Below are 24,726 nucleotides of genomic sequence, written 5' to 3'. Positions count from 1 at the left end.
TTTTGTTACTGTGTCTCTGATGGGTTTTGGTATCATGATGATGCTGGCCTCATAAAATGAGTTAGAGAGGACTCTCATTTTCTATTTCCTGAAATGTTTTCAGAAAGAATTGTAGCAGCTACTCTTTGTATTTCTGGTAGAATTCAGGTGTGAATCTGTCTGGTCCAAAGCTTAATGCCTCAGTTTCAGAACTTCTTGTTGGTCTATTCAGTGATTCAACTTTTCTTGGTTTAGTCTTGGAAAGGTGCACATGTACCATAATTTATTCATGTCTTTAGGATTTTCCATTAAATTGCATATGGATGTTTACAGCATTATTTCATGGTAGTTTGCATTTCTGTGTGATCATTGGTGACATCACTTTTTTTGTTACAACTATTTGATTCTTCTGTCTTTTATTATTTATTATTCTGGCTAGCAGTCTATGTTGTTAATCTTTTGAAAAAAAATACTGCTGGATTAAGTGATTTTTTGAAGAGGTTTTTTGTTGTTGTTGTTGTTTGTTTGTTTGTTTTTTGGTTTGTTTGTTTTTCTGTGTCTCTCACACTCAGTTATGCTCTGATCACAGTTACTATTTGTCTTTTGCTAGCATTTGAAATGAATATGTTTGGGTTCAATAGATTCTCCCACCTCAGTCTCCCAAGTAGCTGGAATTACAGGTGTGCACCACTATGCCCTGCTATTTTCTATATTTTTAGCAGAGACAATGTTTTACCATGTTGGCTGGCCAGGCTGGTCTTGAACTCTTAAACTCTTAAACTCAGGCGATCAGTCTGCCTCCACCTCCCAAAGTGCTGGGGTTTTTCATTAGGATGTCAGAGTGTTTATTTTAGATCTTTCTCATTTTCTTATGTGGGCATGTAGCATTTCAAATTTCCCTCCTAACACTGCTTTAGCTGTATTCAAGAGATTCTGTTAGGTTGTGTCTTTTTTTCTCGTTGATTTCAATGAACTTGTTTCTTTCTTTCTTAATTTTGTTATTTACCTAGTAGTTATTCAGAATCAGGCTGATTAGTTTGCATGCAGTTGTGCGGTTTTCATTGAGTTTCTCAATCTTGAATTCTAATTTGATTGTGCTGTGGTCTGAGATACTTTTTGTTATGATTTCTGTTATATTGCATTTGCTGAGGAATGTTTTACTTTTAACTATGGGATCAATTTTAGAATAAGTGATATGTGGTGCTGAGAGATATGTATTTCTTTTTTTTATTTAGGGTGGAGAGATATGTAGATGTCCATTAGGTCCACTTGGTCAAGAGCTGAGTTCATGTCCTGAGAATTCTTGTTATTTTTATGTCTCATTGATCTGTCTGATGTAGACTGTGGAGTGTTAAAATCTTTCACTATTATTGTGGAGGAGTCTAAGTTATTGTAAGTCTGCAAGAACTTGCTTTATAAATCTGTGTACTCCTCCTCTATTGTGTGCATATATATCTAGGAAAGTTAGCTCTTCTTGTTGCATTGTTTTCTTTACCATTATATAATGCTCTTCTTTGTCTATCTTGATCTTTGTTGGTTTAAAGTCTGTCTTATCAGAGACTAGGATTGCAACTCATTTTTTTGGTTTCTCCTTGTTTCATGTTTCCTAAATATTCTTCCATCTTTTTATTTTGAACCTATGTGTGCCTTGGCACGTCAGAGTCACCAGAATAAATACACTGATGGGTCTTAACTGTATCAAAGTTTCCCTTCTATGTCTTTTAATTGGAAAATTTAACTCATTTATCTTTAAGGTTAATATTGTTATGTGTCAATTTGATGTTGGCTCAGTGATGCTAGCTGGCATAGTGCTGTTGGTCTTCATATTTGATATTTTTTGCAGTAGCTGTTTCCAGATGTCCCTTTCCATATTTAATGATCCTTTTAGGACCTCTTGTAATGCACAAATGGTGGTGACAACACTTTTCTACATTTGCTTGTCTGTAAATATTTTATTTCTCCTTTGGTTATAAAGTTTAGTTTAGATGGATATAAAATTCTGGTTTGACAATTCTTTGCTTTAAGATTGATGAATATCTGCCCCCTCTCTCATGACTTGTAGTGTTTCTGCAGAGATATCTGCTGTTAGTCAAAAGTGTTCCCTTTGTAGGTAACCTGATCTTTCTCTCTGTTTGTCCTTAACATTTTTTTTCCTTTTTTTTTTTTTTTTCTATCTTGGATAATCTATCAATTATGTGTCTTGGAGTTGTTCTTCTCATGAGGTATCTGAGTGGTGTTCTCTGTATTTCCTGAATTTGTATGCTGATTAGTCTTTGTAGGTTGGGGAAGTACTCCTGCGTAATAGTCTGAAGTTTCTTTTCAAGTTGGATCAATTCTCCTAGTCACTTTTGGGTACACAAATCAATCACAGGTTTGGTCTTCTCACATAGTCCCACATTTCTGGGAAGTTTTGTTCCTTTTCATTCTTTTTCTCTAATCTTGTCTTCATGCTTTATTTCATTAAGTTGATCTTCAATCTGTCATATGCTTCCTTCTGCTTGACCAATTCAACTATTGATCCTTGTGTATGCTGAACAAAGTTCTTGCCCTGTGTTTTTTAGCTCCATCAGAGCATTTTTGCTCTTCTCTTAACTAGTTATAATATTAATAATTATTAGTATTACTTTCATGGAGTTTCACTCTATCACCAGCCTGAAATTTAGTGGTGTGATCTCAGCTCACTTCAACCTCCGCCTCCCATGTTCAAGTGATTATCCTACCTTAGCCACCTGCATAGCCTCTCTTCACTGAGAGTTGTACACTTATTTGGACTGCATGTCTGCAGGTAGATTTGTCTTCTCTCAACTTAAAGCTAAGGACACATTTCAACAACTTTCTTGCATATAGAAGCTACACACTCTGAATTTCCTCTCCACTGAGGGTTTCAGAGATGTTGTAACAACCTGCCAGGAAACTGCACTTGGTCGCTCTAGCACTTCTCTTAACTGAGTGTTGCACAGTTGCAGGTATGTCCTGTTTTTGAATTGAGTTACCCCCTTTCTATCTCCTGAGAGCTGAACCTTCACTCAGTAAAGCTTCTATTTACCTTATTCTCCAGTTGCCCACAAACCTTATTCTTCCTGAACATTGGACAAGAACTCAGGAAACACTTAAGGGCAAAACTGTAAGATTAGTAACAAAAATGGGTCTGAAACACACAAACCCCCAATTACCACAGTTTTGGTTACTGGGATTTAAAAAATAAGAATGAAAAAAAAAAAAAGGGATAGAAGAGGTTCAATCCTTGTTGGAACCCAGAGTTAAGCCTTTTCAAAGTCAGGGCTGTGACACCATTTTGGGAGCTTTGTAGTTTCTGGCATTTTTAAGCTTCTGGGTGCCACTGTCTTCCCAAGTGATGTGGAAAAAAAGGTTTTGCTATGCCTGATTCAGCCAAAGGCTTGCAGGGAGCTGGCAACTGTGCTGTCAACTGGACTTTCTCACCTAATCATAGCCAACATACCTATCTGTGTGAAGTGCCTGGACTCAACAGTCGCTCACTCAGGTACCTCTCCCTACTCTGGGCCTGTCTCACCCATAGCAAAAATAGAATCTGAGCACATTGTTTGAGCTAATTGCAACCTATCAAAATGAGTGGTGAAGTTAGCCAAGCAGGCTCAAGAGAAATTTTGTCAAAAGTGCCACCATCCACTGAGATTTTTGGCTAGGGAAGTGACAGTCTATAGATCCTGTCACAAAAGTCACATTGATCACCAGGGACCAGTAGATTATTCAGTTATTCACATGTAATGGGGCCCGCATAGTAACCCAAAAGGAACTTCATAGAGCTTCTGGAAAGCTGAATTTATAGAGTATCCTAGAAAATTGTGTGCACATAAAACCAGACATTAATAATTTTAAACATCTAAGAATATATAAGTGTTTCTCCTTTGCTTTGAAATTTTCTGCATTTAATCGTGTGTCCAGAATTTTTGCTTATTAAATAGAATATAATCTAAGTTAACCTAAAAGCACACTTTATAACTTTTAAAACTGAGATATTTCTACCTAAATGATTCCATGATTTACTAATTTTTCCCAAGGTTTAGTTTAAAGAGGCAGCAGTCTATTCATGTTAATGGTGTAAGATCTAGAGATTTATGCAAAAAAAAAAAAATCATTTGATATATCAACAAAAATTCTAACCATATTTTCAGTTTAGAATTTTGTGTCTCTGAGGTGTTTGTGATATGGTAAATTCAAATCACCATCTCAGGTGTTTTTGTGTGTCTATTTAGGGGAGGCAGCAGAGACTGCCTCATACCCCATTAGAATCTGCATTCTAGTATGCTTAAAAAAAATTATTACAGACTTTCTGGTGGTCCAAATCTAATAAAAAGCAATTCTGGTCTTTTATATAGTAGTAGCCATAGATAAAATTTAGAACTCTGCCAGGTGCGGTGGCTCCCGCCTGTAATCTCAGCACTTTGGGGGTCAGGAGATCGAGATCATTTAACTAACAGGGAGAAATGTTGTCTCCGGTAAAAATAGATAAAAAAGAGCCAGGCATGGTGACAGACACCTGTTGTCCCAGCTACTTGGGAGGCTAAGGCAGGAGAATGGCGTGAACCACGGAGTTGGAGGTTGCAGTGAGCAGAGACCGCCACTGCAGTCCAGCGTGGGTGGCAAAGCGAATGAGGGCCTTACATTGCTCCAGCACAACTAGATTACAAGGGGAAAGCTCTTTAATTTGGATCATAACCTCTTGAATGACAGTTTCAGTCCAACATACTTAAGAGACCAGGCCTTTGGCATATAGGTGCTGTGCTGTCAGCTTTCTCCCACCAATCCCCATTTCATTGGCTGAAATAATGAGTGTACTTCTGCCACACAAGAAACTTCTCTGCCTGTACTTATTTATTGAGAAAGAGACTCGTGTCACTCGGGTTGCAGTAGAGTAGCACGATCTCAACTCACTGAGATTCTCCCATTTCAATGCCCAATGCTGGGATCACAGGCGTGCACAACCACTCTTGGCTAATTTTTTGTATTTTTGGTAAAGATGAGGTTTCACCATGTTCCCCAGACTAGTCTCCAACTCATGGGCTCAAGCGATCTCCCTGCGCAGCCTCCCCAAATGCTGGAATTATAGGTGTGTTTTACTGTATCTGGGCTGTCTGCATTTGCTGATATTTGTTTTGACTTCTCTCAATGGCGACTCATTGTTTTCGGAATGAATTTTGCATATTTTGTTACATTTGTAGTTAATGGATTCAATTTTGGGGGTACTCAGTGAATGGTGTTTTAATATTTCCAATTCCAATTGTTTCTATTCATTATTGCCAATGTAGAGAAAATCAATTGAGTTTTGTCTTTTGATACTCTTCTTTGCTTCTTCTTATCTCCATTTTCATCAAAGTATTGGGAGATGGGCTCTCTTTGTCTTCTACTTACTGAGATTACTGCTGGGATTAATCCAGCCTCAATTCCAGAGAGTCTCCAGGTCAACCGCAAGAGGGCATAGTAGAGCGTCAGCTCCCAGCCCGCAAACCGCCTCTCTGAGGAGCAAGGCAGCCTCCCAGTGCCTCTGACGAAGCTTCTTTCTCTTCAAGAAGCACCCAGGGGTGGGCCGTGGCTTCAGGGTACCTCTCGGTCTCCTGAGGACACCTGGGACCACGTGTCCATGGTGAGGACCAAGCCTGCTTCTCCCCAGGACACGCCCAGAAGAGGTTGTGGCTTCTGGACACTGGGGTGAGGTCCACAATGAGGAGGAAGCCTCCTTCTCTTCAGGACCAGCCCAGGAGAGGACGTCTCTAAGGGACACGTGGTGAGCCTTATCCTCCAAACCCGCCTAGGAGAGGCCGTGGCATTAGGACACCTGATGGCCAGGTGAGGAAATGTGAAGAAAAGACACCATGTTTGCAGCACCCCGTAGTGGGGAAGGGAGCTGCCCTAAGCCTTACTTCCCAGCCCTGGCCTTCAACGCTGACTTTACAAAAGGGTCCCTTGAGTGAGGTAGTGATGACCTATAGTCACAGCTACCAAAGTGTGGTTTGCAGATGATCTGGGTTTGTTTCTGGGGGAGATCCTAGGACAGACAAAGGAGAAGCGTTGAGTAGTGCCAGCATAACAGGCCGAGGCCAGGAGAGATATCACACCCTCCATCAAAACTTTTATGTTTGCTTTAATGACTCATTTTTCATGCAGCACTAAAGTAGTTGAAACAATATAGAAAAATTTTTAAGTAGGCATATTAGAACTTGAATCATTGTTTAAGTTTAAATATATGGTATATGCCTTGTTAGCAACATTTTCTTCTTTTATTGAGACAGAGTTGAATTGGGAGTGCATTTGTAATGGTACTGAAAATCATGTCTGTTTAGTAAAGACTGACATCCTACATTAACTAAATCAAATTGTGATATTATACCACAAAATTAACTGAAGAAAGTTGCCCCACTCTTCTCTCATTGTTCCTGATTTTAAATAAAATTAGAGCCTATTAAAAGTGACTTAGTGCTTAGCTGTGAGCTTGTATGGTTCAAATGTAACTTCCAGTGAAAGCTTTGGTAATATAAACCAGTTTACCAAACATACCAAGTATGTCCTGTTTCACAGTGAACGGACATTTATTGAACCTTTACAAATAACAATATTGGCTAATAAAATAACATCTTTTAAGAGATTCTAAATTCTGGAAGAATAGACAGGGAGAAAAAAAGATAAATGTGCTGATGAAAAGAGTCAAACTCTGTAAAATCTTGAAAGAGATTTATTCTGAGCCAAATATGAGTGACAAATCACCCATGACACAACCCTTCTCAGGAGATCCTGAGAACATGTGCCCCAGGTGGTATGGACACAACCTACATGTATGCATTTTAGGGAGACATGAGACACCGATCAAATACATGTAAGATGCACATTGGTTTGGTCCAGAAAGGGGGACAATATAAAAATGGCAGTGGTGTGGGGCTGGACTTTTAAGTTATAGGTAGACTTAAATATGTTCTGATTGGCAGTTGGTTGAAAGAGTTATTATTTAAAGATCTGGAATCAATAACACCTATGTAGAAATCTAGTCATTCCTGTCTAGGAATGACTGGGTTACAATTCATAATAAGGAATATAAAGACCAAAGTTTTATCATGATAATGAAGCCTCCATGTTGCAGACTTCAGAGAGAATAAATGGTAAATATGTCTATCTGACTTAAAGTATGTGTTGCTGTTAATGGTATTCAACTTTTTCTAAATTTCAAAAGGGAGGAATGTGTAATGAAGCATATCTGGCCCTCTTTCTTTTCAGGACCTAAGCCAATTTTGTAATGTTCTTGGACAAAAGGAGGGGTTCATTTAGATGGCTGTGTTGGATATGTGGGAGGGAGCTTAAAATTTTGTTTTTCAATTACAAGTATTTTACTTCTCTTTACTAAAAATGTATAATCTATTAAACAGTTATGAGATATAGTTAGTCTAAGAGAAAAGAAGAGATTTCTTAAATCCAGAAAAATAGAACATTGAACATACAGAAATGTGCCAAACTGAAAAAAAAGACTGAGAGAGAGAGCCTTAAAATTTTTATTCTTCATCAGTTCATTTAGTGCCATGTAATCAATTCCAGTCTTGCTTGATTTGGGGTTAGCAGTTTCATGAGCCCATCATTTTCTCAACTAGAGTTATGGAAGTCATTACCCAATTCCATGGTATAATCTTAAAGTTATTTAAACATTGACATCAGATGCTTGTACCCAGAGGATCCACCATAGTTTTTTCCTTGGGTCTCAGAGGCAGTTCTTTGTTGGAGACAAACATTCTGACCTGTAAGCAATGCAGATGGGGAAGCTTTCAGGAAATCATGATATTGAAATAATACCTACAAGTAAATTACAAAAGGTATAAGGTGACCATGGTTAAAAATCTAATGAGAGCTCATCATATAACAATTGATAAGGAATTCTGTTTTATTCTGTGGTACACAACATGTAAACTAATGACTTGAATTATGACTTATGATATACTAGGGTATATAATGGATAATGAGATCATTCACAAAGTTAAAGGAAATTCATACAGTTTCCAAAAAGATAACAGTTTATTAATAGAAATACAACCATGGAAAAATTAAGCCTCTTTTATTTTGGGTTTATTTGTATGCTGTTTTTTTAAAACTGTCTGTCATATACTAGTATTCCATGGTGGATTAAATAATTTTTGAATACACCATGTCATAATTTTTAAAGGCATAGTTTTCCTCATAGTGCAATATCTCAATATTGTAGAAATGTTGTTTTTAAATAGATAAAAATATCTTTAGTTTCTTGGTAAAAATAAGAAGCTACAGGTATATAAAGTTCATTTTATGTTTAGTAATTAAGATTATAGTATTTTATTTTGTTTATAAATGATCTAGATATTTAACAAATATCTTCTGTTTAGCATATATTTAAGGTTGCTTATTTCCAGAAATATTTTATCAATTTTATACAGATTTTATGTAAAACATAATTATTATTACAACAATATTGGTCAGAAGAATTATAATTTAATTAGAATCAAACTATAGGCTTTTAACATTTAAATATCTAGTAAATATATCAGTTTGTTTCACTGGTAACCAAATGGAAGGAAAAATGTATGTCTGTTTTGTATTTAATTTTGAAGACATACTTGTTTTATTAAGCCAACAGTATTAAAATTACCTAAGATTTATCTAAATAATTTGATTTGAAAAACATTTGGATAAGTTTCTATCTGTTTGGACTGTTTGATAAATATGTAACTTACCAGTGCTTATTTTTTTTCCAAGCCTATTTAGAATAAAGCACACTGAATAATTTTAGAAATTAATTTAGCATTGCCATCCAGAGAGGTGAAAATATCATGTGTAGAAAACATGTTAAAACATGCATACAAACACATCTAAATAGATTCTCTGAATCAGCACCCAATATATGGTATTTTTTCTCCCATGGCCAAAATTCTTGGGTCCAGGAATCAAGTGATGGAAGTAGAAATTTCAACAGTCACTGTCACTCCTAGTGATCCACTAGCAACACTTTTGTTTCCTGTTTTTTTGTGACATTATGTTCTGCTGGCTTAGAAGTCTTAATTCCTTGAGGAAAATGCTGCCAATGGAAGAAACAATGATTCCATTAAACCAGAAGTTAAGACTACCACCTGGACACTTTGACCTCCTGCTACCTTTATGTCAGCATTCTAAGAAGGCAGTTACAGTGTTGACTGGGGTAATTGACCTGAACTATCAAGATGAAATCAGCCTACTACTCCACAATGGAGGGAAGGAAGAGTACGCATAAAATAGAGAACATGCATTAGGATGTGTCTTAATGCATGACGTGTGATTAAGATCAATGGAAAACTACAACAGCCCAATCTTGACAGGACAGCAGTTGGGTCAAACCCTTCAGGTATTAGGTTTGGGTCACTCATAAGGGTAACAACAACAACAAAAGCAAAGAATAAAAACTGCATCCTGCTGAGGTGCTTGCTGAAGGCAAAGGCAACAGAGAATGGGTAGTAGAAGCAGTTAGTCATCCATACCTGCTTTAAACACATGACCAGCTGCAGAAATGAGGATGTTAATTGTCTTAAGCATTTCCTCCTTCTTTTGTTAAAAAAAAGTTTGTTCATGTACACACATGTACTAAGAAAATACCTTCATCTTTTGTGTTCCTTTATCATGTTACATAAGATTTATTGTGTTCTTATCAACATCTGCATATTGTAAACTTCAGGAAATAGTGTTTGGATTGAGGATTGCTGCATTCCTGGTTGTAAGAGGATACTTATGTTAGGTATAATTATGACCTCATTTTTGTCTGCATTTTAAGATTATTATAGAAGGAGATGTGTATTGATTCAAGTTGCTAATGCGTGAACCTGTGATGGTTAATACTGAGTTGTCCAACTCATTGGAATGAGGTATACAGAGTGTTAATAATGGGTGTGTTTCTTGGTTGTTTCCCAAAAAAAGATTAACATTTAAGTCAATGGGAAGATCTACATTAATCTGGTGGGCACGATCTAATAAGCTTCTAGCAAATATCAAGCAGACAGAAAAATGTCAAAAAGTGAGATGGGCCTCGCTTCCAAACATATATCTGTCTCCCATTTTGGATACTTCTTGCTCTCAGACACCAGACTCCAAGTTCTTCAGTTTTGGTATTCGGACTTGTTTTCCTTCTTCCTCAGTTTTCAGTCAGTCTATTGTGGTCATGTATGTATTTGCTTAGTCTCCCTACATATTTATACACACACACACATACACACACACACACACACACACACATATACACACAGATACATACGCGCGCGCGCACACACACACATATATGTAGAGGGATTGCAAATTAAACAGTTTTTAAGTATTCTCAAAATATTATTTGAATAAATACTAAAACTTTAAACCTTCTTTTACTAACTCAGCTTATTTGATGGTGATATTGTAAACTAATTCCATATAAAAATTTCTGACACATATATATATATACACACACACACATACATATCGTGTGTGTGTCAGTGGTCCATATGGATCTCTGTAAAACACTTTTAAAATACTTATTTTTCTATTTATTTACTGCCAAGGCTCTAGAACCTACATCAGAGGAGTTACTTAATAAATGGTTACCAATTAGTAAATACTCTTTATTTCTTTAAAAATAAAAGTATATTATGTCTTCTTAGAAAATAATAATTTAAGCTTTCCAAGAGATTTAGTAAATACTAGCTCTATAATCAATGTAAAATGTAACCATTAGAATCAGGTTTAAATTTAAGTAATCTATAAAGTCTACCTCAGTGAAAAAGCTTTTACAAGTAATAATAATAATAGAAATAATAATAAAACAGTGCCAGCCCTTTGAAAAATTAGGATGTCATTCACAGACTTCAATTAATATTCCTCTTTCCCTGCAATCTTGGCCTGAACAACTTTGTTTCTACAAATAATTCCAGCTTCTGTACACCACTTAATATCTGCCAATGCCTTGATTTCACACTCTCTGCATTGTTCCCAGAATGTGTCTAAATAGCAGAGCTCTCCCTTAGTATATTAAGCAAAAAATTAATCTTGCCTTTTCATTATCTAAGCCTTCAATGGCATTTTATTAATCTTGGAGAAAAAGCAAGCCCTACGCGGTTAGGAGTTCTGCCTTGTGGAGAAGGCTCTAGTATCAAGAACAGAGCCTACAGGTCAGGCACTAAGTGGGAACTAAGTAAGCAGTGTAAATGTGGATAACTACCATGTTGCTGCTACTTGCTAACATTCTGAAACAAATTTTTGATTCAAATGAAAAAGATTTTACCTTGTAGAAATTCACCTCCTTTGGATTTGTCTTAACATTTTCAGATATTTTTCCTATTCCATCAATTTCCTCATGCATTCATCTTTATTTTCTTATTGTCTAATATGCATTTTTGTGAATACATTTTTTATTATGTTGGAACAAGGCAAAGCACAAATAATTCTGATCAAATAATACCATTATGCAAACTTCTATCAAATAATTTTTTAAATAGTTGAAGAAACTTGAGCATTAGTTCTACTCAACAAAATTTAGCAAAAGTGAAAATCCTCTAACCCCGGCTATAATCCTTGAAAACTTGGTTTTCATTTGGCTTACTTATTGTAATATTCTAGGAACTTTCAAGTCATAAGACATTCTGAATGCACAATGTGTATCTATAATATATTGTGCCAATGCACATGTGTGCATGTGTATTATTTATGCCTTTCAACTGTAGCCAAGATTAGCTCTATTCCAAATGCCATTGACTGAATTTTCTCCCTTGATATCTCCAAAAGAGAGGCTGCCTAGGGTTTTATTTTTTGATATTGTTATACAAAAATATTGAAAAATTAATAGGAAGGAAAAGCAGAGAAACAGAAAATGTATTGTTTAGCTTCTTATCACTGATAAAGTGAACTGACCTTACTTTTCTAATGCTTATCCTATGAACTTTACATACATTTTTAAATCCTTCTGCTTTAATGGCAACCGAAGTTGGGATTAAGAGATCTTCAAAATATAATATCAAAGAGTTCTACATCTGTGTTTTTAAAAACAGTTTTCTCGAGAAATGGTTTAACACTGTTAATTTCTCAAAGGTGCCTGAGACTCAAGATTTGAGAATATTTAGCAGCATTTCTAATCTCTCAGCAATTGATGCTAGTAACAGCCTTAACAATTCCATTTCCAGTCATGAACCAGACTCAGAGTGAAATCTAAAGTAAAATCTACAGACCTACAAAAACCCTAGACGATAACATGGACTGTCTATTATCTTTATAAGCTCATCTACTATAATTTTTCCCCTTCTACAGTCTGCTGCAGCCACAGTTAGCTGGCTTTTAAAAACAATTTAAACAGGTTTCCACCAGGAATCATCATACTTATTGACCTTCCTGCATGCTTACATTATTTTCTTACTATTTTATTTAGATATTTACTTGAAAGTCACTTTGTAAGCAACTTAGTGTATATTTGTTTTACATAAAACCAAAATTGCTTTATAACAGAGAATCTTGCCGCACACATTTCATAGAAATTGATCATTTCAATTAATTTAAAAAAAACAAAAACTTTAAAATATAACCACTAAAAGAAAAACCTGACATCTGGGATTCTAAATTGGAAGTGTAACATTCAACTTTAGTTTATTAAACAAGAGACAAAAGAACATAAATCTCATAAATAAAAATAAACTCTGAAATTAGAAAACACTCAGTGCTTCATGGATAAAAATGAAACCAAAACTGTATGGCTTACAGTTTCAAACCATTCCCAAGAAAAACCTCAAACCATCAAAACAACAGTCTGGACCCTGAAAATCAATAGTTTATATGTACCAAGTAAACATTTAATCAAGAAAGACAATTATAAAATGGCAATTTCTTTGTTGTTGTTGTTGTTGTTTTCCTTTGTGTATTGCCGTATCACCTCCTAATCACAGATGAAGCCTTCAGAATTGAAATCCGCATTCCCAAAGTGAGGACCTGATTCACACTTCTGGGAAATGCAAAGAAGTCATTATGTGCTAAATTATTGTGTTTTTTTTCTAGTCTTTCTACAGGATATATGAAAATTTGATAAAATAAACATTTATTTCTCTTTTGCTTAACGCAGAAGTCACTGTTGGTTGGAAGGGCCAGGAATTGGTCACAAACATTTAAGTTGCTGGAACAAAAAATACAGTTATGTTATAGAATAGGCAAAGTATAAACAGGAGCAAAAGTTGGAGAGATCTGTATTTGCAAAAATCTGAATATTCAAAATCAATTTAATATACTGCAGTGCTGAGAAAATCATGCATAGGCTGATGATGGAAACATTCTAAAAAATGTAAAACAATATATGTTTATAACTTTAGAGTGAGAAGAAGTGAAGGTTAAGACAGAATTATCAAAAATCCAAGGAGAGTATTAATACAAACCTTTTAGTATTTAAAAGTGATAGTTTTTATATTTTTTTATTCATAGTGCCAATGGAATGAAAGCTAAGCTTTTAATAACTAAGAAAACATGTTGCATTTCAGAAATAAAAGCATTCAGTTATCATGTTATGACATTTTAAATATAAAGTTAGCATTCAATGTTAGCACATAATGACATTTCAAATATAGTTTTCAGAAAAGGAAAAACACAAACAGATAAAATTATGACCAACGTAAGCTAAATGCAGGAATTAAATGTGTCCCAAATTTTGTAGACAAAGAATTTACAACAACAGATTTAAGTAGGGCTAAAGAAAAATGACCGACAAATGATGAAAGAACAACATCAGTGCATCAGTGAGACAAATTATTAAAGAAGCCAAAAAAAAAAAAAAAACGGAGATGAAGACTGAAATAACATCTACAGTAAAGAAGTTTAACAGCAGATTTGAGCAGGCAAATATTCAGTCAATCCGAAACAATAAAAACTGAAATAACCCAGTCTGAGAGGTAAAATAAAACAAAAAATAAGTGGAAAAAAAACCTGAAGAGAAAATAGAACACCATGAGGTATACCAGTACATGCAATATGGACACCTTATAAATGAAGAAAACAGAGGCCAAAAAGAATTTAGGGCAAAAATGGCTGAACATTTCCTGAACTTAAAAATCTGAATTTAAGAGCTGAAAGAGAACAAAATTTTTTTAACTAGAATATAGCCACATGAGAAAACATTATAGTCAATCAAGAGCCAATACAAAGAAAATTGTATACAGAATTGTAATGCAGAAAAATTGTAATACAGAAAGGGAAGAGCAACTTGCTATGCATAAGAAGGTCTCAATTAAAATTAACAGACGACTGTTGAGCAGAAACCCCAGAAATCAGAAGCTGGTGGGATATCCAAGTTTTAATAGAAAAAAAATGCGATAAAACCTGAGTAAAATGATATTCAAGGAAAAATATCTAGATAAACAAAAGCTAAAGGAAATTGTGACTAATGCTTCTCTAACAGAAAAATGCCGTTACTATTACAAACCTGGCAGACTTAACTATTAATGCAGCATATTTTTATATTGTTGACCTTAAACATTAATTACACAAGTTAGTATTGTTTATAGTAGGCTATTTTAAGTTTTCAATACTTGAAGTCCTAAATATACCTACTTATAATATAAAAAATACAACAAAAAGTTTTTAAAAATTAATCAAAATTTTTAAATAAGCAAAAGAAGAAATTGAGGATCAAATAAGAGAAAGAACATATGGGAAGCAAGTTAAGTCAATGCCAGAGTATGTAATATTTCAATTGTAACAATTTTAAATTGAACTTTCACTTAAAAAGGCACACACTGGTGCCTGTGTACCCTTAAATGAAGGAGTCACTTCTGTGCCTTCTATGCAAGGCATACTTTAGGGGCAAAGAAAAATAGGCTGAAGTAAATCTATAGTAGATTCTGAGAAAGTGGTGCAATGCCCTACCAAGTTTTGTATACCCATCTCTTCAACTATACAATAGGTGCAGTGGCAGGATTATGATGCAATTGCTATAGAGTTGAAAGTCTATCTGAAGGCTTACAGCTTCCAAAGAAAGATTGGTATAGTAAACAAAAATTAAATTTTATCAATTTTATGTCACAGATCAACAGCAGCTACTTATTGTTTATTAACCACCACTGTGGGATGCTGCCTTGCACATATTTCTGGAGTAGCTTACAAGAGCCATGGTATAAAAAAAAGTACTCTGTCTTCCAAATCTCAGGAGGACTTGTTCACGGATTGCTCTTTCTGTTTGTGGAGGTCCCGGCAGAGGTGAATAGTCATTGTTTTATTTCCCAAACATTATGCAGCCTCTTTTTCGTTCTGCACAATCAACTTTCAGAAGATTTTAAAAGCCAGAACATTTTTTCCTAACTGTTCTTCTTTTTCTCTTAAAAGATTAGATGTTTGTGGATGAAAAGGAAGCACAAAAATATGAGCAAAAATTATTAATAAAAAGAGTAAAATTATTTTAAAACCTAAAACTAGAGATAAAAAGTAAATAAAAGAAAGTAAAAATTCACTACAAGTATTTAAAAGCAGACATGAGCAGGTGGAAGAACAAAATAGCAAACCAAAGAAAGGGCAGTTGACATTATTAAGTTGTGAAAGGAAAGAAAAAAGAAGAAAGAAATGAGAACACAGCCTGTGATGCTGTGGGACACTATCAAGCACCCATACTTATGCATATTGGAAGTTCAAAGGATGAGACAAAGAATCAGGAAGACTATTTAGAAACAATAGTGGTAAAGAATGTCAAGATCAAAAAACTCCTGTAAGAGAAATTCAGAGAAACGAACTCAAATTATATGATAATTAAACTCTCTAAAAGAAAGAGAAAATCTTGAAGGCAGCAAGAGATGTGACTATTCATATTCAAAGAACCCTCAAAAATAATCACCAGATTTCTAATCTGAAAATTCAGGAGACAGAAAACAATAAACTAACATATTCCAAATGATGTTAAGAAAAAACTTTTGAACAGAAATCATATGTTCAAAAAGTTGTCCATCATAAGTGAGGGAAAAATTATAACATTTTCAGATAAAAGCAGGGACCTTTTACCAGTAGACTACCTCTTTTAAAATGCCCTATGGGGTGCTTCATGGTAAAATGAACAGACGTTAAACAGCAGTATGAATTAATATATATTACAGAAAAGATAAATACATGAACAATGATAAAACATTAAAAAATTAACAATGTGCACCTCCACAATTTGTTTCCCATATAATTTAAAACACTAATATGTTTTAGAAAAATACTATCACAAACTTGTGTTTTTGACATACAATGAATAAAGGTCTGATTTTGAGAACTCAATAAGTGAAATAATGGGGGTGAAGTTACACAGAAATAAGGGATTTGTATGTTATTGAAGGTAAACTAGCATAACTTTAAAAGTGAAATAACTTTAGTGTATTCAATGTAATCATAATATCAATGACCAAAAAAAAAAAAAAAAAAAAAAGAAAAAGAGTAACAGGGAGGTAGAAAGCTATCTGTACTACACCACAGAGTAGGAGCTGTGGATTTAGCTACTCTCACCTGAGGCTATTGAGTCAGCTATCATGACACCATGAGACAATGTCCAAGTTGTCACACCAGGTAGTAAGTGTGGATAATTTAAGGCCCATAGCATAGCTGCTATTTTATACAACTTGCACTACACCAGAGGCGACAAAGTGGAAGAGGCTCATCCCAACTCAGAAACTGGTGAAGCACTGGAGATAGAAAGTAGTGGCTATGTGGATACAAAACTGAAGCAAAGTTGGCAGAGAAACTGCTCCAATCCTGTGTTTTTCTTCATGGCTTCCCAGGAGTTTGAGGTTGAAAGTATTGTTGAAAAAAGATAAGACAAAAGTGGGAAGACAGAGACCAGGTGCAGGGGCTTACACCTGTAATCCCAGCACTTTGAAAGGCTGAAGCGGGCAGATTACGAGGTCAGGAGATGGAGACCATCCTGGCTAATACAGTGAAAGCCTGTCTCTACTAAAAATACATAAAATTAGTCGGGTGTGATGTCAGATGCCTGTAATCTCAGCTACTCGGGAGGCTGGGACAGGAGAATAACATGAATTCAGGAGGTGGAGGTTGCAGTTAGCCGAGACTGCACAACTGTGCCACTGTAGTCCTGCCTGGGTGATAGAGCAAGACTCAGTCAAAAAGAAAAAAAAAAAAAAAAAAAAAAAACTATTTGATGTTGGAAAGGTTAGGAGAAGCAGGATGACACTTGAGAACACAAGTGTCACCTGTGAAAAATGTATATATGACTTTAATAGTCGAAAGACTGAAAAACAGAAAAAAAAAATGGCATGGGCCAGAACAAGTAGATCTTTTTCAAACAATGCCAGAAGAAGAACTTCCAGATCTACCAACCCCAACTTTTCTAAGGAACTCTCCTAAAACGCTAGTGACTGGCAAACACCACAAATTCAAATGCAGCCAGTTATGTGCTGCCAGTCAGAATATTAGCAGAAAAGCAGTGTCACCTCCCTCTGACCCAAAGAATATGGAGCCAGTAAATTCAACTATGAAGAAAGGCACTTGCTCCTCACAGTCCCTTTCAGAACAAGAATACGGCGAGTGGCATTCAGAACTGAAGAAACTGGACCCTATTGCAGCAGATCACCAGGATACAGTGGTCTTCAAGGAGGCAGAAGGGAAGCTCCTCAGGGCATTATCAGATCCCAGGGCAGGAAAGTGTGGAATAGAGAAGAGGATCCACATTCACCCATTTTCTCAGATGTCTGGCTTATTTACTGCTTCCATGACTGCAGGTTTAGCTACCAAAAAAAGTATAGTGGTATTAATGGGCCCGATAACAGCCAATGGAACAACAGGTATGCCTACATCAGTTTCAAGAGTGAAAGGTGGACAAAGAAATATTACTGATGGTGGAAGAAACCAGCCTTTTATCAAGAAGATGTACTTCATCACAAGGTTAACAGAAAGTGCCAGTATGTACAGAGACATTGTCGTGAGGAAAGAGGATGGATTCATCCAGATACTGCTATCAACTAGATCGACAGAAAAAAATGCACTGAATATAGAATTAATTAAAGAAATGGTTAATGCTCTGAACAGGGCTGCTGCAGATCACAGCAAGCTCATACTGTTTGGTGCAGCTGGAAGTGTCTTTTGCTGTCGTCTTGATTTTGGGTACTTTGTGAAGCATTTAAGGAATGATAGAAACAGAGCAAGCCTTGAAATGGTGGGCATCATCAAGAACTTTGGGAATAATTTCAATCAATTTAAAAGGCCTATTGTTGTATCAGGGAGCAGACCATCTTTTGGACTAGGTGCATCCATACTGCCTCATTGTGATTTCGTGTGAGCTAATGAAAAGGCTTGGTTCCAAACTCTTTATATGACCTTTCAACACAATCCAGATGATTGTTCTACTGTTACATTTCCCAAGCTGATGGGTGAAGCATCTGCCAGTTAATTGCTGGGTGAAAGCTGATAGCACAGGAGGCATGTGTCAAAGACCTGGTCACTCAGATCTCTTTCCAAGTTCACCCAATAGGTTATGATACAAATGAAGGAGTCTGCCTCATGTAATAGAGTTGTGCTGGAGAAATGTAAGGCCCTTGTATGCTGTAATATTAAGATAAGTTGGAACAGGCCAAAGAGAGAGAGTGTGAAGAGGTGAAGAAAATCTGAGGCTCAGTCCAAAGGATCAAATCCACATTAAAATATGTGCAAAATAACATTGATGAGTTTTAATTGTCAGTCTGTCTGCTCAGGACACAAGAACTGAGCTGAACCAAATACATCATAAGTTGTGAGATGCCCTAATCCATCTTCATAGCCCAAAACAATTTCAGCCATATCTAAAGCCTGAAAGCAGAACTGGAAATGTCCAAGCTATGTATTGAAATTATCAAGGCATTTTTAAGCACTGCAACTTTAAAATAAGTAATACAACAGCTTCTTTGCCTAAATGTGATTATTTTGTGCACACACAAGCCCAGATATAAAAGCAGATTGGTGAGTACTACGCTGTTCTTGCAAGATCTAAGTTTTATCTATGTCTACTATGATATATAAGACCAGAATTGTGTTTTATTAGATTTGGTTGACAGAGATTTATGTAATAATGTTTGTTTTTCTTATTTTTTTATCCTAGAATGCAGTCTACTGGGGTATGAGGCAGCCTCTACTCCCCTCCCACAAAAAACACACAGAATTATCAGAGATGGTGACTTTGACTTTATAGTGGCACACATACCTCAGAGACACAAAATTCTAAATCAAAAGATTATATTTTAGGATAAATATTTTTGACACAAAGTTCACTGATGATCATTCTCCTAAACTAAACATCTGGTTAGAATTTATGCTGAGATATCACTTGATTTTCTTTTCTTTTATAAATATCTACTTCTTACTCAGTTAACATAAAGAAACCTTTATCTCTCTAAAGTAAAACTTGTTGCAATGTATTAATGAATTATGGGATCATCTTTATGGAAATATCCACATTTTAATGTTTATCCTGTGCAGATGTAGATTAACTTAGAGTATGTTCTAGTAAGGAAGTTAAAATTCTGGACACATTCTTAAAGGCAGAAACTTCTTTCAAAATGAAGAAAAGACACCGACGTTCAGTATGACATTTAAAATTATTGATATCCGTATTTATATGCACACAATTTTGTAGAACACTCTACATGTTCAGTTATCCAGAAGCTCTCTGAATCCTTTCCTGTTGGTTTTTATGAAGGGTCCATTACATAGCCTGATTGAATAATCCACTGACCACTGGTGATCCACTAATCCACTGACGAAATGTGACATTGTCACAGGATCTCTTGGATGTCGCTTCACCATCTATGAATCTCTTTGGGTGAAGGAACGTTTGCACAACATCAGAGTGGGCACTGGGAGCTGGAAGAGACCAGGCAATGGGAGCAGGCACTTCCGGGCCTTTATTGGAAGGATGACTTCCGAGGCCTCGGAAAGCAGATGGATGACTGAATCTGCATCTGTGTTGGGGCAGCTGCCACTGCTCCTGATTAGGTGGGGCTCCTGCTCATTCAATGTGGATATGAGTGTGAGTTCTGCCTTTTCTTGGTTTCCACAAGTTTCACAGAGTGCTCAGGGCTGGCTTCACCTCCCTCATTGCACCTGGCATATTTGCAGCAGCCTCTGTAAATGGGCTGCTGCTGCCATTACCTGCAGCACCTCTCTCATTTTAGAATGATGCAGAGCAAACATGAGAGATCCTACCCTCATGGCTTTGTCTTTTCATTGAGAAGCCCCAGCATGAAGCTCTCTGTCAACATTATCATGTTGGATATGTTGGAGCACTTTGGAGATTCCAAAGATTTTAGAGTTCTATGGCAGAAAGCAGTCAAATGGCAAACATATTTTAAAACCTTATAGCTACTAAAAAGAAAACCACAGGACTAGAGTGTTCCAATGTTGAATTCTAAGAAGAAAAACAATGTATTCCTTTATTAAAACTTTTATTTTAAAAGAAGAAAGTACAGATTGAATATGGCTGATAAAAAATTTCAAATGTGCTCTAATATGAGTTTTGATTGATTCCATGACAAAAGTGGAATATTGCGCAGAAAAGCCCTTAACACAGACGTTGTTTAGCCTACAAAATACGCAAAATGACTTTCATGAAAGTGTGATAGAAAAGATAACCGAGGAAGCTAGAAGGGGTTTTTGGTAAAACTCTTTTATACAGAGGAACAGCCTGAAAATGTAGGCTGCAGACACCAATAAAAAAGTTGAAGAGGAGGATAGCCAAATGCTATAACCATAGTTGCACTAATAAGAAAAGCAGGCAGAATATGAAAATGCCTTTGTCATTTTTGCCTAAAACATATTCACAGGTACACAGATAAGGGAACAAGGCCAAAGGAATAAGTGCCACTGTCATTCATATAATTAGCAGATTTCAAGAAAATACACACTCCTCCCTTTGTGGACATGATACATGATAGACTACAGTGGGCTCTGATGTAATATTTGTTTTTTATTATTTTGGACATGCTTTGGAATGAGAGCAAAGCATTCATGAATGATCCCTTCAACTTCTGCTTTTCATCAGCCCAGTGTTCCAGACAAAGCTTTTACTTTAGCCTGTCATTTTTCCCAGGCCAAGTACTGAACCTAGCTGAGTAGTGCTTTCTTCAGGACAGCCCACAGACACCTCAGAACATTTCATTCTTTCCCTAAAAATTTTAAGGAAGAATTCTTAAAAATTCTTTCATAAAAAGCCCTGACCCAGATTTATAGTTGGAAACTCTCGCAAATCCCCTCTTTACTGTGGAGACCTTTCTTCTTTTGCTTATTAACATTTTATTCCTACTTGAACTTTGACTTATCCATGCTCCTTAATTATTGTGGCCATGAGACATTACTTCAGCCTGTGATTGGTCCCAGGCCAAAGTCTCAGGCCAAGCTGTCACTTCAGCTCCATGGTCCAGGGCCAAGTTCCAAGACTAAGTTTAGTAGCTTCTATAAATTATCACTTCAGCTCCAGATTAATCCAAGGCCAAGGTTCAGGGCCAAGCCAAATAATGCTTCTCCAAGCCTACTTAGCACATTTTTATACTTCCCTGCCTTTAGAAACCAAAAACCCTAGCCTCAGAGTAGGTTAACCACTCACATTCCACCTCCACTGTGAAGAGATTTTTACTTTCACTTATAAAAACTTTGCTTCACCGGGCGCGGTGGCTCACGCCTGTAATCCCAGCACTTTGGGAGGCCGAGGCGGGCGGATCACAAGGTCAGGAGATCGAGACCATCCTGGCCAACACGGTGAAACGCCATCTCTACTAAAAATACAAAAATGAGCCAGGCGAGGTGGCGGCACCTGTAGTCCCAGCTACTCGGGAGGCTGAGGCAGGAGAATGGCGTGAACCCGTGGGCAGAGCTTGCACTGAGCTGAGATCCGGCCACTGCCCTCCAGCCTGCGCGACAGAGCAAGCCTCCATCTCAAAAAAAAAAAAAAAAAAAAAAAAAACACTTTGCTTCAACCTATTTGAATCCATCCTCCCAAATTTTATTGGCTATGAAACAAAGAGCCCTGTGTGATACCTCACAATTAGAGATTGCTACATTTTGGTGCACTAATGAAACTACAATGGTTGAAGTCTGGGAACTGAGCTCTGGGACACATCAGCCTTAAGAGACCAACTGACAAACTGGCCCCACACTGTGATACACACCCTTGGGGGCAGTCAACCATGTAGTGGTCACCAGCACAGGCTGGAAAGGTTCAAGGTAGCTTTATACAATCTAGAAACCTGAGGGATACCATCAAACAGTCATAATTATGCATTTTGGAAGTTCAAAGAAAGAGACAAAGAATCAAGAAGACTATTTAATAAAACAGTCGTAAAGAAGGCAACAATTTAAGACAATAAATAAGCACCCAAGAAGCTCAACAAACTCCAACTAACAGAAACTCAAAGAAAGAAACTCAAACTTGCCTGATAATTAAACTGTCTAAAACAAATACAAAGAGAATGTTGAGGATTTTCAAGGGAAGAATAGGAAGTGGCTAGTCATGTAAAAGAGACCCTCAAAAATAACCAGTGGATTTCTTATCTGAATAACCACTGAATAACCAGTGGATTTCTTATCTGAAAACTAAGATGACAGAAAGCAGTAGACTAATACATTCCAAGTGATGTCAGATAAAACTGTCATACCTAAATGTTATGATCCAAAAAATTGTCCATCAACTGTGAGGGACAAATAATGATATTCTCAGATAAAAGCTGGCACCTTTTACTAGAAGCCTACCCTTTAAGAAATATCTTATGGAGTACTTCAGGGTAGGATGAACAGACACTCAAAAGCAGTATGAATAAGAAAGATTAAGGTAAAGATAAATACATGAAAAAATATAAAATGTAAAAAATTTAAAAATGTGCACCTCCACAATTTATTCTCCGCATAACTTAAAACACTAATATATTTAATAAAAGAAAGCTACCACTAATTTGTGTTTTTGACACAAAATGCATAAAGGTATAATTTTGAGAACTCAGTAAGGGAAATAATGGAGTTAAGTTATACTCGAGTAAAGGTTTTGTATGTTACTTATATAAGCTAATGTAAGTTTAAAAATGTTACAACATTAGAATTTCAATATAGTCATCATGGCAACTACAACATGACAATACAAAAATGGGAATACAGAGTATTTGGTGGTGGTCTGGTGGGAAGAGTATGAGAAACAGGATGACACTTGGGAACCTGAGCGGCACCTCTTGAACTGTGAAAAATATATATGTGATTTTAACAGACGACAGACTGAAAAACAGAATAAAATGACATGGACCAGAAGAAGTAGCATTTTTTCAAACAATGCCAGAAGAGGAACTTCCAGATCTACCAATCCAAACTTTTCTAAGAAGTTTCCTAAAATGCTAGTGACTGGCAAATACCACAAATCAAAAAACAGCCAGTCATTTGCTGCCAGCAACAATATTAAGACAAAGGCAGTTTCACTTATCTCTGACACAAAGAATATAGAGCAAGTAAATTCAACTATCAGCACACTTGCACCTCACAGCCCCTTTAACAATAAGAAGACTGTGAGCAACTTTCAGGAACTCAAGAAACTGGACCCTATTGCAGCAGATAAGCAGGATGTGGTAGTCCTCAAGGTGATAGAAGGGAAGCTCATCAAGGCTTTTCCGGGTCCTGGTGCAGAACAGGCTGGACTGGAGAACAGGATCCATATACAGCCACTAATGTCTCAGATGTCTGACTCATTTAGTGCTTCCATGACCACAGGTTCAGCTACCAAAAAAATGTATAGTGGTACTAATAGACCCATTAGCAGCCAATAAGAACAACAGACATACATACATCAGTTTCAAGAGTGAATGGTGGCCAAAGAAACGTTACTGATGATGGCAGTGGCCAGCCTTTTGTCAAGAAGATATATATACTTCACCATAAGCCTAACAGAAAGTGCAGACACATACAGAGACATTGTAGTGAAGAAAGAGGATAGATTCACCCAGATATTGCTATCAACTAGATTGACACAAAAAAGTGCACTGAATACAGAAGTAATTAAAGAACTGGAAATGCTCTGAATAGGGCTCCTGCAGATGACAGCAAGTTCATGCTGTTCCATGCAGCTGGAAGTGTCTTTTGCTGTGGTCTTGATTTTGCTGTGGTCTTGATACTTTGTGATGCATTTAAGGAATTACAGAAACAGAGCAAGCTTTGAAATGGTGGACCCCATCAAGGACATTGTGAATATAGTTATTCAATTTAAAAAGCCTATTTTTCTATCAGTCAATGTCCCTGCCATTGGACTATTGCATCCATACTGCCTCTTTGTGATCTCATGTACGCTAATGAAAAGATTTGGTTACAAACCCCTTACACAACCTTTCAACGAGTCTAAATGACTGTTCTACTGTTATATTTCAGAAAATGATGGGTGAAGCATCTGCCAGTGAAATGTGAATTGCTGGGCATAAGCTGACATTACCAAAGGTATGTGCCATAGGCCTGGTCTCTCAAGTGTTTTTGGCTAGAACTTTCACCCAAGACGTTATGACTCAAATTAAGGAACTTGCATCATATAATCAAGTGGTGCTGGAATAATGTTAGGCCCTTGTTCCCTGTAGTATTAAGATGGAGTTGAAACAGGCCAATGAGAGAGAGTGTGAGGTACTGAGGGATCTGAGGCTCAGTCCAAGGGATAGAGTCCATGTTGAAGTATGTGCAGAATAAAACTGATGAGTTTTAATTGTCAGTCTGTATGCTGAGGACACAAGGACAAAGCTGAACCAAATATATCATGAGATGCAAGATGTC

At 36.5% G+C, this 24,726-nt stretch overlaps 2 pseudogenes; both read left to right on the top strand.

Annotated features, from left to right (window-relative positions):
* Window positions 1-16,721: 16,721 nt before the first annotated feature.
* Window positions 16,722-18,642, top strand: LOC139360997 (testis-specific chromodomain protein Y 2-like; annotated as a pseudogene).
* A 4,430-nt stretch (window positions 18,643-23,072) lies between these two features.
* On the top strand, window positions 23,073-24,513 carry LOC139360940 (testis-specific chromodomain protein Y 2-like; annotated as a pseudogene).
* The last annotated feature ends 213 nt before the right edge of the window (window positions 24,514-24,726 follow it).

The sequence above is a fragment of the Macaca nemestrina genome, chromosome Y (assembly GCF_043159975.1).
Source record: "Macaca nemestrina isolate mMacNem1 chromosome Y, mMacNem.hap1, whole genome shotgun sequence".
Lineage (NCBI taxonomy): Eukaryota > Metazoa > Chordata > Mammalia > Primates > Cercopithecidae > Macaca > Macaca nemestrina.
The sequence above is the reverse complement of the archived record's forward strand: the minus strand, read 5'-3'. Positions and strand labels throughout refer to the sequence as shown.